At 40.7% G+C, this 12,167-nt stretch overlaps 1 protein-coding gene across 6 annotated transcripts in view; it reads left to right on the top strand.

Annotated features, from left to right (window-relative positions):
- Nucleotides 1-394: 394 nt before the first annotated feature.
- Nucleotides 395-12,167, top strand: part of LOC119658345 — a 51,402-nt gene continuing 39,629 nt past the window's right edge. For 2 of the 6 annotated variants that reach the window (XM_038065697.1, XM_038065698.1), the window contains exons 1-2: nucleotides 395-700; nucleotides 797-1,022. The gene's annotated coding sequence lies outside the window, so the exon portion shown is untranslated. Of the gene's footprint in view, nucleotides 701-796; nucleotides 1,023-3,181; nucleotides 3,461-8,367; nucleotides 8,534-12,167 lie in introns of those variants that run through there. The other 4 variants (XM_038065694.1, XM_038065693.1, XM_038065696.1 and 1 more) reach the window with 4 other exon arrangements.

The raw sequence follows: 12,167 nt of genomic DNA, 5'->3' as shown, positions 1-12,167 counted from the left end.
TTATAGTATTTCGAATTTTTAGCTATGTACGAATGGAAAATATGCATAGAAAGTTTCTCAAATAAGGTGAAGACAAAACTTTTATACCCGAAGCGAGCAACTTGTTCAAAACTTCTCCACATTTTTTTTAGGAACCAGTGGATCGGTTTGAATAATTGTTTTATCAAAATGATTATGATACTCCTCGTTTGACCCGAATTAGGACTTCTGAGATTTGTTGACATTAAGTCCGTTTCTTCGATACTTTAAATAAAAAAAATGAGGGCGATTTTCAAATTTAAAGTTGTTTCACTTCGACTGTGAAAAGTGCCCTTGTATTGGCAATCCCACACATTCCGTATCTTATCAAATTATTTGATAACAAGCTACTAAGTTGGTGGAAATGAATTATAACATTCGATTTGAAGATTTAAATAGAAAGTGGATTCGTTGTCGTTCATATTTTGTCTGATCTGTATAATCTTAATATAATTGTGTAATGCGGAACGCGATCCTTAATTCACCAGTGTTGCATCAATTAACTATTCCTGTTTGTCCAGACTGTATTTCAATACCAATTTCGAGGTGTAAAATGGGAATTTCTCAATATATCCGCAAGTACGGTGTATTCATCCACACTCCTGTGGTAGAAAGCAGGGGAGAGGCCAGTAGAGGCAATTGATGGCTGGCTAGTCCATAAGATGATAGAACACTTTTAGTAGTGAGTATCATCAAAGTTGGTCAAATTTTAGGAGCGATCATTTTCGAAGTACTTAATGCTGATTTCCTTGTGTTACTAAAATGTAAATGTTTCCAGGATCAACCAGCTTGGCTTTCGACCATCTGCTCCTTAAGAAACTCCTTTACAGATCTTCAATAATATTGGTGGACGGATAGAGAGATTTGGGCGTGTGTAGGTTATTTACTCCGCATTGCATAGTGACAGTTCTGAATTGTCAGGTTGACTGACGAATTAAGTGGTGCGACAAGTGAAGTACTGAAGGCAGTGATCGTTCTTCCACGCTTTGGATAATTATCAGCAAGTATTTACTTATATTTTTAAACTAGAATATTCTGTTTGGCATAAGTAGGAAGGCTACATATAAAATAAGAACAGACTACATTCATTCGAAACAAAAAGTATACGTATTTCGTATCCCGATCATTTGTATTTGCGGCTAATCAAGATAATGAAATGTAATGAAACATGTCAGGTTTGACCTGGTATAACTTTGTTAGTTATAGTGCGATTGTCACCAACTTCGGCAGGATCATGAATAATATTATAGCCTACATTGCTTCAAAATTTTGTAATTCTTCGGTGAATTTCAGGGGGGGTTTTCTTGTCAATTACTAAAAATTATAGTAATGTACTAGTATTAACTTTATTTGAACAGATATCGGTATGAAGGGTATTTCGGAGCCTAGGCACCATATAGTGGCAGCCTGTTGATTTTTTTTCAGATTTTTCGTTTGGGTAGTCTCTGAGAATGGCCCCCTTAAAGAAATTATCACTTTCAACCCCCGCACTCCCCACCTTTCTAACAAATGTCAAAACTAAGACCGGCTTCGAAAAGTACTAATCGAGACCTTTAATTTGCTACCCCACACGACTATATTTGATGAAAAAAAATGTACACACTCCTTCTGCATGCATGGGGACCCCCCCCCCCCCCTTAAATACGGCGTAAAAGGATGTAACTTACTATATGTGTGAGTGTTTACAGTTTCCACCTTTCTACCAAATTTGGTATCAATCTCTCCAACCGTCTCCGAGAAAAATGCGTGTGATGGACAGACAGACAGACAGACAAGAAGAAGTCATCCGAAAGAATGAACGCGAGAGGAGCACAAATATTAACATGAGCGCAGAATAAATTCTGATCCAGCCCCGCGACATAATACCAAATGGGAGTTCCGCGGGGAGAGTGGAAGGAGAAGGAGGTGGTTTTAGTCCATAAGGTGGTTTTAGTCCATAACCGTGTGCCAGGAGCCTACGGTAGCTTTTAAAGCTTTCCACCTTCCATCGGAAAAAACAGACAGACAGATAGACAGTAAACCGATTTGAATAAGGTTTTGGGTTTACACAAAACCTTAAAAATGAGGGCGATTTTGAAATATAATATTGGGTTGGGGAAAAGTAATGTCGTATTTGTGATCGAAATTTGACGCTTTATTTAACATACTTAGAGGTATCCGATTTAAGTCAAATATGCGTCGTTTTGTTCGCAAACTTTTTGCCATTTAGAAGGCAACTCCATGATCTCCCTCTTATAAAACCCCCCTCCTTATTTGCAAAAAAACTCAGACAGCCAGTTTTCGCAATCCTCTTTTGAGGCCAACTTAGTAGCACCAAGAGCGTTTTGAATGGACCGGAAGAGATGGTAATCACTTGGTGTCAGGTCCGGACTATACGGTGGGTGCGATAGGACATCCCATCCAAGCTCCCGTAGCTTCTGGCGGGTCATCAAAGATGTGTGAGCCCGAGCGTTGTCCTGGTGGAACAGAACACCATTCCTATTGACCAATCCTGACCGCTTCTGGTCAATCGCCTGCTTCAAACGGTCGAGTTCCTCACAATAGAGGACCGAATTGAGGGTCTGTCCATAGTTGAGCAGCTCATAGTGGATGACTCCCTTCCATCACACAGCAAAACCTTCCTGGCCCTCAATCCGGGCTTGGCGATGGTTTGGGTCGGCTCGCGCCCCTGCGACCACGATCTTTTTCGTTTGAGATTTTCGTACGTTATCAACTTTTCATCACCAGTCACCATCCGTTTCAAAAATGGGTCGAATTCGTTCCGTTTCAGAAGTTTATCGCAGGCGTTGATTCGGTCCAAGAGATTTTTTTCCGTCAACTCGTGTGGCACCCAAACATCTAGCTTTTTTTGGAATCCAATCTTCTGCAAATAGTTCCAAACGAGCGAATGCTCACATGCCGGCTATGATCATAAAAATGTCAAAGAGACACCTGTAGCCCAGATTGTCGTCTTCAAATCACTGTATAGTATGACTTTCACTTTGAGAAATCTCAATTTGGAAGATGCTACTCTGAGTGTGGAAAGTGCTCTTGTATTGGCAATTCCACACATTCCGTATCTTATCAAATTATTTGATAACAAGCTACTAAGTTGGTGGAATTATAACATTCGATTTGAAGATTTAAATAGAAAGTGGATTCGTTGTCGTTCATATCTTGCCTGATCTATATAATCTTAATATAATTGTGTAATACGGAACACGATCCTTAATTGTTGTTGTATCGATTAACTATTCCTGTTTGTCCAGCCTCTATTTCAATTCCCACCTCGAGGTGTAAAATGAAGATTTCTCAATATGTCCGCAAGTACGGTGTATTCATCCCCACTCCTGTGGTAGAAAGCAGGGGAGAGGCCAGTAGAGGCAAAAATGCTTCTTTCGTTTTGTGCATTGGTGAAAATTGATGGCTGGCTAATCCTTAAGATGATAGAACACTTTTAATAGTGAGTATTAATTTAAATTTAGACTTTTTGACGAATTAGGTGGTGTGACAAGTAGAATACACTTGTTTCGTGACATCTGCCGTGGGGGATTTTTGGCTGTGAATCTGTTCTTGCAAAAAAGGTGAATTTTATTTCTGCTCTTACATCCAATCAAACCGTGTAAGTAGAAATCTGTTTCTGTATTCGGTAGTGTGTGTTTCCCCTGTAAACAGGCATTTCTGTCTCAGTCAAGATGGACCATGGAGGTTAGGGAATGTGAACCCACGGACAAGGGGAAAATAAATTTAGACTGGTCCGTCTCCCAAATGTCAACATGTCCTTAGGCACCTATAGAGCCACAATTCAAAAGCCCAACAGAAATCGGTGACAATGTCCTAACCAGGGAAGAGAGAAGGGCTTTGAGGAGCCTGTCACGATCCCCAATTCAGTCTCCCACGATTAAGCAAAAGGTTTCTGGAATTCTACCAGCCACGACTCAACTCAAAGCTTTCCCTGAGGTTACCCAGTCTCAGGATCTAAGCAAAACCTTTTCTCCAATGGAAACGCAAAATATAGTTCCTATTAAGCAAGCAACCCCAGTGTACAAATACAGGGAAAACGCTCAATGTAAAGCGTACACAGTATGTGTGGAGAGAAGCAACTCCACGACATACATAGATACAATTAATGGACAAGAAAGAATTGAGGCTTTCAAACCCCTCAATTTCCATAAACTTACGAGGCGCCTTAATCTCAAAGACCCGGTAATTATGGTCAAGGAAGATGGGCCTACGAGGATAAAAGTTTATTGGAAATCAGCGTCCTGCGTGAACAACCTGGCATTCGCCAATCACTTGAGCACAGTCAAACTAACCTTCGTAGGGGCTGAGATCCCCAAACATATCTCAATCGGTAGCCTGAGGGTAGAGATTGATCACTACTTGAACAGACTAGGGCAATGATTTGCCACATTTCCACGAACTGTAAAGCGAAATCGAGTAGATGTTTAAAATGCAGTGGTCCTAAAGATCAGTGTGATGGCAACTCTTGCGAAAAAAATGTGCTCTATGTAGTAAGTCAGACCATAACGTCAGGGATAGAAATTGCACCATCTAGGTCGAACATTTGACGATCATTAAAACGGCAGCTATAAAAAATATCTGCATGAGCGAAGCTAACAAAGAAGTTAAAAACTATTATGATTCACTGGACTGCGATGTTGACTGTAACGTTGCCTTCCCTTCGCTGGAGAAAAGAGCAAGTCCAAACAACTGAACGAGGAATTCTCAAGATAAGTTCAACAGAACCATCAGAGGGAGAAACAAATTCAGTTCTGCTGTCAAATCAAATCCACGCCCCACCAATAGAACACCCTTTCCCAAGGGCGATTATCAAGAACCACCTACACCAAACCATCTGCCCCACATGTCACCCTCACTAATTCCAATACTATATCCTGGTCCTGGAACGCGCTGGTACAACCGATTTCTAAGAGCAGGCATAAACTAATAGTCATTCACAGTAACACCATTGTAACTCAACAGAAATACAAAATAGTCCCCTTACATCTAAAAACTGCCTTGCAGTTTATGCCTCCCACGGAGAATTTGAACAGTTTGCCATCGGAGATCTAAAGTAAAATTAAAGAGTCGACATCTAAAGTAAAATTAAAGAGTCGACATTCAAGATCCGCAAGGGCTCCTCTCTCAAACCATGGTGCAACAGTCATCTGAAAACACTCTATAGAAAAACGGCAAGCTCTGAGAGCCTATCATAGTAATGCCAATCATAGCAACTTCATGTCCTTCTCGGTTGCAAACAAGAAATGGTTAAAAGCGGTGAAGGCGGCTAAGAAAAAAACCTAGGACGAGATTTGGGATTCTGTAAAAGCACAAAAAATTTTAAAAATTTTCAAGAGGAAGAAACCAACAACCGGAGGTGGGACTCTGAAAATAACCAGAAATACCTTGACTTTCTAAGCTCAAGCTACGACAACCCAACTCCAAATAATTCTACATCCCACTTACTGGCACCATCACTGGAACAAAATTTTACTCCTGAGGAATTCGCTTTGGTCCTTAACAAACGGAAAAAGAACTCCGCATCGGGTAACGACCAAATTACGTACACGTACATCCAGTGGCTAAACCCTTCTGTCAAATCTACTCTGTTAACCTTCATTAATGGCTAAATCTTAACCCTTCACAGGAGTGGTCTGTTATTAAGATAGTTCCCATACCCAAAATAAACAAAGACCTGTCAGACTTTAAAAACTTCAGACCCATGTCCCTGATTAATGTTTTCGCCAAAATCCTCAACACACTTATCAAAAACATTCATTCATTCATTCAAGAGCACAAAATTCTCCCTCCCAACAGCCATGCCTATCAGAGCGAATTATCCACGGTGACATGTCTAAACGACATTCTTCTCGGAATCTCTATAGCCAAAGCAAACAAACTTCAAGCGCAAGCGGTAGTGCTTGATGTATCCAAAGCATATGAAATCGCAGATCTAAAAACCTTTGAATCTAAAATGATCTTACATAAAATACCAGCCGAAATCATTATCTGGATCTCAAGGTTCCTAGTTAACAGGAAATTAATCCTGGGTGATGCGAAGGGGGAAATTAGCAATGGTATACCCCAAGGATGTGTCTTGAGCCCCACACTATTCAACATTTACACAGCCTAATTTTATAATCGGGTCGACCCCAACATAGAAATCTACCAATATGCTGACGATTTTTTCGTATTAGCCACTGTCAAAACAATTTCGGAAACTGAAGCCTCCATTAAAGCCCAAGCAGTAGCCCTCATTAACGAATGTAAAAACCTAAATCTACACATAAACCCGGACAAATCAAAATTTTTAGGATAATGCCTAAAAAGAAACAGCGGTACACTACACCCCTTGAACCTTGGCAATGTCCGCATACAGCAAGTCAAAAAGATAACTTTCCTAGGCAGGACAATTAACTCATCCTTAATACTCAAAGATCAAACAATTGACACCATCACCAAGGCTAAAAAGCTGTAATAGCACCCAAATACCTAACCAACAAAATCACCTCAATAGCAGCCACAATCCTAAAAAGATGCCTAGGGCTTACCAAAACTGCTCCTCACCTTTACCCTGGCCAATGAACCACCAGCCCCATCTCAGAATAACGATTTTAGCAACTAAGGAACTATTAAGGCTTCGTGCAAATCGACCTCAAGTCTTTCGGAATGTCCAAAAGAGTGCAGATACTAAAAATTGCCTCTCTGCAACTTACAAACGTTTCTCTCACCTTTTTGAAAATCAAGCCCTCCACATACCCTACAAGTAATTATAACTCAGGGGACAGGCAGAAACATTCCAAAAACTGCGTTAACAAACGAGATCAATGCCACCATATGCAACTACAAATCCAGAAACTTTGAAATATATGCTACTTATGTCTCTGTCAGAGGAGGCGACGCAAGCATTGCAGTGGTCAATGATCATGCTGAAACGGTGGGGCAACACAAGTTAAACCAAATAACAACGTTATCAGCGGAACTCCAAGCGGTGTGGCTTGCCACTAAATATGCATTGGAAAAAAGTCATAAGAAAGTGGTCATAATTACGGACTCCTTATACGTGTGCCCGCTTCTGGGCAAAGAGTCTACCGCTCACTACATTGTCAATGAAATCCACAACATCAAATACATGAACTGCGAACAAGTAGTCATAATGTGGTGCCCGGCAAGGAGTGGCATCAAATTAAATGAAAGTGCACATCTGGCAGCTACTGAAGGCCAGAACAGCGCCGAGCTGATGAACTGTCACCTAGCACCAATTGACATAGACATTCTGGGGGCCAACCAAATAGCAGAGGCGTGGTGCTCAAGCTAGCAAAATGACATTCACTCCAAAGGGAAATTCTTTGCAAAAATTTTCCCCCTTGTACCTATAAAACCTCCGAAAGACCTACCCAAACAAAAGGTGCCGCGGATAAAAACTACCAACAGAATCATGTCAGGTCACTCCTACAATAAACCATGGCTCAAAAAAATGAAAGTCATAAGAAATGACAGTTGCATTACATGCAACGCGAAGGAAACCTTAGATCACATCCTCTTCAAATGTACTAAGTATATCCAAATCAGAAATAATTTTAACTGGGATACATTCATCAACTCATCAGAGGACATAAATAAACACCTCATCATCTCATCATCAACGGCGCAACAACCGGTATCCGGTCTAGGCCTGCCTTAATAAGCAACTCCAGACATCCCAGTTTTGCGCCGAGATCCACCAATTTGATATCCCTAAAAGCTGTCTGGCGTCCGGGCCTACGCCATCGCTCCATCTTAGGCAGGGTTTGCCTAGAAATTATCATCTTTTTTGAACAAGAAGAAATAAATCTATAGCACTTAAATAAAGTCTAGGTAAAAGCCTACCTCTTTATGGTTATTAGTCAGATAATATGCAAATGGAATTTTACTTCTTACTACTCAATCACTTTGATATAATGAACATTTACAAAGCAATATAAGGTCCAGTAGCCTATATTTTTCGCAGTCATGCTGGCAATATAGGCAACACTCTAGCCAACCGTGTCACGGAGTCATCGTAGGTGGTATCTGGTCCCATACATCGTTAGCCTGCCGGCACAGTTAGATACTAGACAGCTACCGCACTCCCCTTGCCCCCCAAAAAAATGCGATCAGAACGAATACGCACGATTTCAAATTGTTTTGCCCTTGGGCATGAGCGAGATGTAACGAAAATCCGATCAGCTGTGTTTGACATACCTCCTGGACTTGCCAATGTATTGGTGATATCGGCAAGTTTTTGCCTATGTATAAGTGAATACGTGAAACTTGCTAGCTGGGTGAGCACGGCAGTAGTCTCAGAATATCAAAAGCTCACCGAACGAATAATGCGATATTACCAGATGTTTAGCGCCAATCATATGTCAAATTGGAAGAAGTATTCGCAGTTTACAGCAAGTGATCCACATAGAGAAAATGCAAACTGTTTGTGGTCGTGCATTCAATTGAAATTGAAAAATTAAGTGCATCGTGAAGAACTGCAGCGAAGAAGCCCGAAGGATTTGGCAACGTAAGTGTTCTCCAACTAAAATTTTCTTTAATTTTTTCTCAGCCGGCATTTCGACTGGTAGTAATGACAATAGGAAATGTCGACTTAACCGAATTGATGAGTTAATTGTTAAAGTGTATAAAAATATGAAGTATTTATGATTATAACAATTTTGAATGAGGAAGATGAAAAATCGAATTATGCAAAATTTAAACTTTGAAATTCGGGGTATATGACAAACATGGGGACCATATGATAAACATTAATCATAATAGGTAATAGAACTAACGACACAGTACTTTACTTGATTGCAATTATATTTTCTTAAATTGTGAAAATGTGTTAGTCTGTTCCTTCGCGCTCATTGCCATTTCAATCAAAAAAACTTTGATAGAAGCAGAAACCATCAAAAAGTGTACGTTATCATGAACTTCGATAGAACCACTCAACTGTCATATGCATTCTGCAGCATCTGAATTGGAAGGAAGTGGTTTATCTTCGGTTATCTGAAGTTTGGTTGTCATTGCCAATCTTTTGGCAAATATTAAGTTTCGTGGAAATCGGCTATTAGTATCGAAGTTATAACAGTTAAAACTTAACGATTTCGCGGGAATTCACTGCATCTTAAGCAATGCAAATAAGATGCTGACGTCATTATTATCATCATCATCAACGGCGCAACAACCGGTATCCGGTCTAGGCCTGCCTTAATAAGGAACTGCAGACATCCCGGTTTTGCGAAGAGGTCCACCAATTCGATATTCTTAAAAGCTGTCTGGCGTCCTGGTCTACGCCATCGCTCCATCTTAGGCAGGGTCTTCTTTTAATACCATAGATATTGCCCTTATAGACTTTCCGGGTGGGATCATCTTCATCCATACGGATTAAGTGACCCGCCTACCGTAACCTATTGAGCCGGATTTTATCCACAACCTGACGGTCATGGTATCGCTCGTCATTATTATGGGAGAATAAATGATATTGCAGTGAAATATAGCAGATCTACTGTGCCTACCGGGACAACGTGGGACAAATCACACACATACGCACACACACAAGCCAAGTAGAATACTGACGGCAGTGACAGTGCTTCCACGCTTGGCATAATTATCAGCAAGTATTGACTGATATTTTTAAATTAGAATATTCTGTTTGGCACAAGTAGGGAGGCTACATATAAAATAAGAACAGATCATATTCATTCGAATCAAAAATTATACAGCCGAATCCCCGTATTTCGTATCCCGATCATTCGTATTTGCGGCTAATCTCGATAATGAAATGAAATGTAATGAAAAATGTGCTTGACAGTAACCTAAAAACCATCGGTGGAAAGTTCGTGAGTTTAACCGCGTAAATCCGCCCGCAAATACTGAAGCTCGATTGAAGTGTTCCGCCGGCACACCCTCGATTGCATCTTGACCAGCCTGACTCCGGAATGTGGGGGAAGGGAGCGGGGGGCTCTTTGAAGACTTTTATCCCTCACGCATCATTTAAGGAAACTTTACGCGTCCTTTAACTGATTCGTGAGTCCGCACTACAACCCAAAAATTAAACCAACACAGGACTTCGCATGAACCTCTCGGACACACGAGCAAAATTGGAATTGACACAAAAAAAAGTCTTTGGTAATTTCGTCATCGGTAACTCCGGCCGTACGTCATTCTCGGAAACGTCGTTAATACGCTGGGCGTCATTGCTGGTATTGCGGTGCCTAGGAATTGTTAAAATTAAATTTTAGAATGCGTTTTGCTAGTTTATAAACGAAAAGAAGATAGGAAAGAGTGATGTGGTATTCGTGGAGGGGAATATGGAAGTGAATATGTACATCGAAATTTAAAAAAGTCTGTATGCCAGCGCAGAGAAATTGGGTATTTGTCACACATTCAAGATATGCCAAAACAGTGACCTAAAACATAAAGCGTGAAACACAAGCATGTTGTGGTGTCTAATTGTCGGAGGCATTTCAAAACCTCTCCACAATCCTCCGACTGCAATATTAGTGAGAAATGCGGGATTATGCCGGTGATAAGCTCCATGAAGGTCGCATTCTAAGCAAAAAATACTTCATGGAACGTCTTCTTGAATAATTTAGAAAATTTCCTGCCGAATATGTCCAGCGTTTAGTCGATAACATGTTACTAGCCAACGAAGACTGTATATATTCCTAAAAGTCACTATACATCCCTGCGACCCTACAAGCCGAAATCATGAATTAAGGTGCTACGCTTGGAACTGTGATACATCTGGAGCTGGTGTTCGACACCTTTGCTCCACTTTTCTTTGTGGACATTGCTGTCCATCTTTAATCGCTGCGCTTTTTCTTTTTTCTTATTATCATATTACTTAAACATTACTTCATAATACTTATATATTATCTTACACTACTTATATATTACTTACAATACTTATATGTTATCTTACAATTATTCTATATTATTTTACAATAATTATATCTTATCTTACAATACTATATTAACTTGCAATATTATATTATCTTATAATACTATATAATCTTACAATACTAGTGCCCTTAAGCTTGGATAGGTTTCCTTTTTATTTTTAAAATTTTTAAAGTTTTGTTATTATGAGCCTCAATTTTTTTGAACAATTTAGGGTTTTGTCTTTAATAAACTTATCTTTAGAGCGCTGGGTTGTCGTAGGGGAAGGTCGCGGTTCAAATCTCATTGGTGGCGGCGGGAGTTGTTATCGTGACTGGTTGTCGGATACCAGTTGACTTAGCTGTGAATGAGTACCTGAGTCAAATCAGGGTAATAATCTCGGGCGAGCGCAATGCTGACCACATTGCCTCCTACAGTGCGCTGTAGTGTACCGTTACGGTCTTGAATGATGTGCTCTAACACACTTTAAGGCCTTATCCAATATGGATTATTGCGCCAACGATTATTATTATTTCCGAGTTATCACAATCTCGGCAGATGCCGGATTTTACCTAATACTAGCATTAAGGGCCAAGCATTTAGGCTCGGACGATCCTACCTATTTAAAAATTAAAGGGGCGCTGGTGGTGGTGGTCGGTGGTAGGTCAGTGGGAGAATCCGTCAAGTACTCCCCGCAACATCGAGCACGGTTTGAACCAGACGAAAGTCCCAGGCCATCAAGGGAAGCCGTGAGGGACTTAGGTACAATACCTGTAGCTCACAATATTATGGGAACTACAACCATCCTTTCGAGACGCCAAATTTCTTTGATTTCCCGAGCCAACGGCTCATAGTTCACCTTCTTCTCCACGTATTTCCGTTCAATGTTGCTATTATGGGGGATAGCAATATCAACAATATACGCGGGGCGACCTTTCTTGTCAACTAACAGTACGTCAGGCTTGTTGTGTGCAGTACGGCGATCAGTCAGAACTTGCCGGTCCCAATACATGCTGTAAGCAGAACTATCAAGTACTGCTTGCGGCTCATATCGGTAAACCGGACATGTTCCCGTGATCAGCCCATGCTTGTATGCAAGGTTTTGATGAATAACCTTACATACAGCATTATGCCTGGTGATGTATTGCACCGGTGCCATAACAGTACAGCCAGAAATGCGATGGTCCAACGTCTCTAACGCCGAACCACACATTCTGCACTGGTCGTTCTCCACCTGTTCTTTCATGATGAGCTTTTTATAAGCTCGGGTGGCG

Source organism: Hermetia illucens, chromosome 5 (genome assembly GCF_905115235.1).
Source record: "Hermetia illucens chromosome 5, iHerIll2.2.curated.20191125, whole genome shotgun sequence".
Lineage (NCBI taxonomy): Eukaryota > Metazoa > Arthropoda > Insecta > Diptera > Stratiomyidae > Hermetia > Hermetia illucens.
This window is presented reverse-complemented; position numbering and strand designations above follow the sequence as displayed.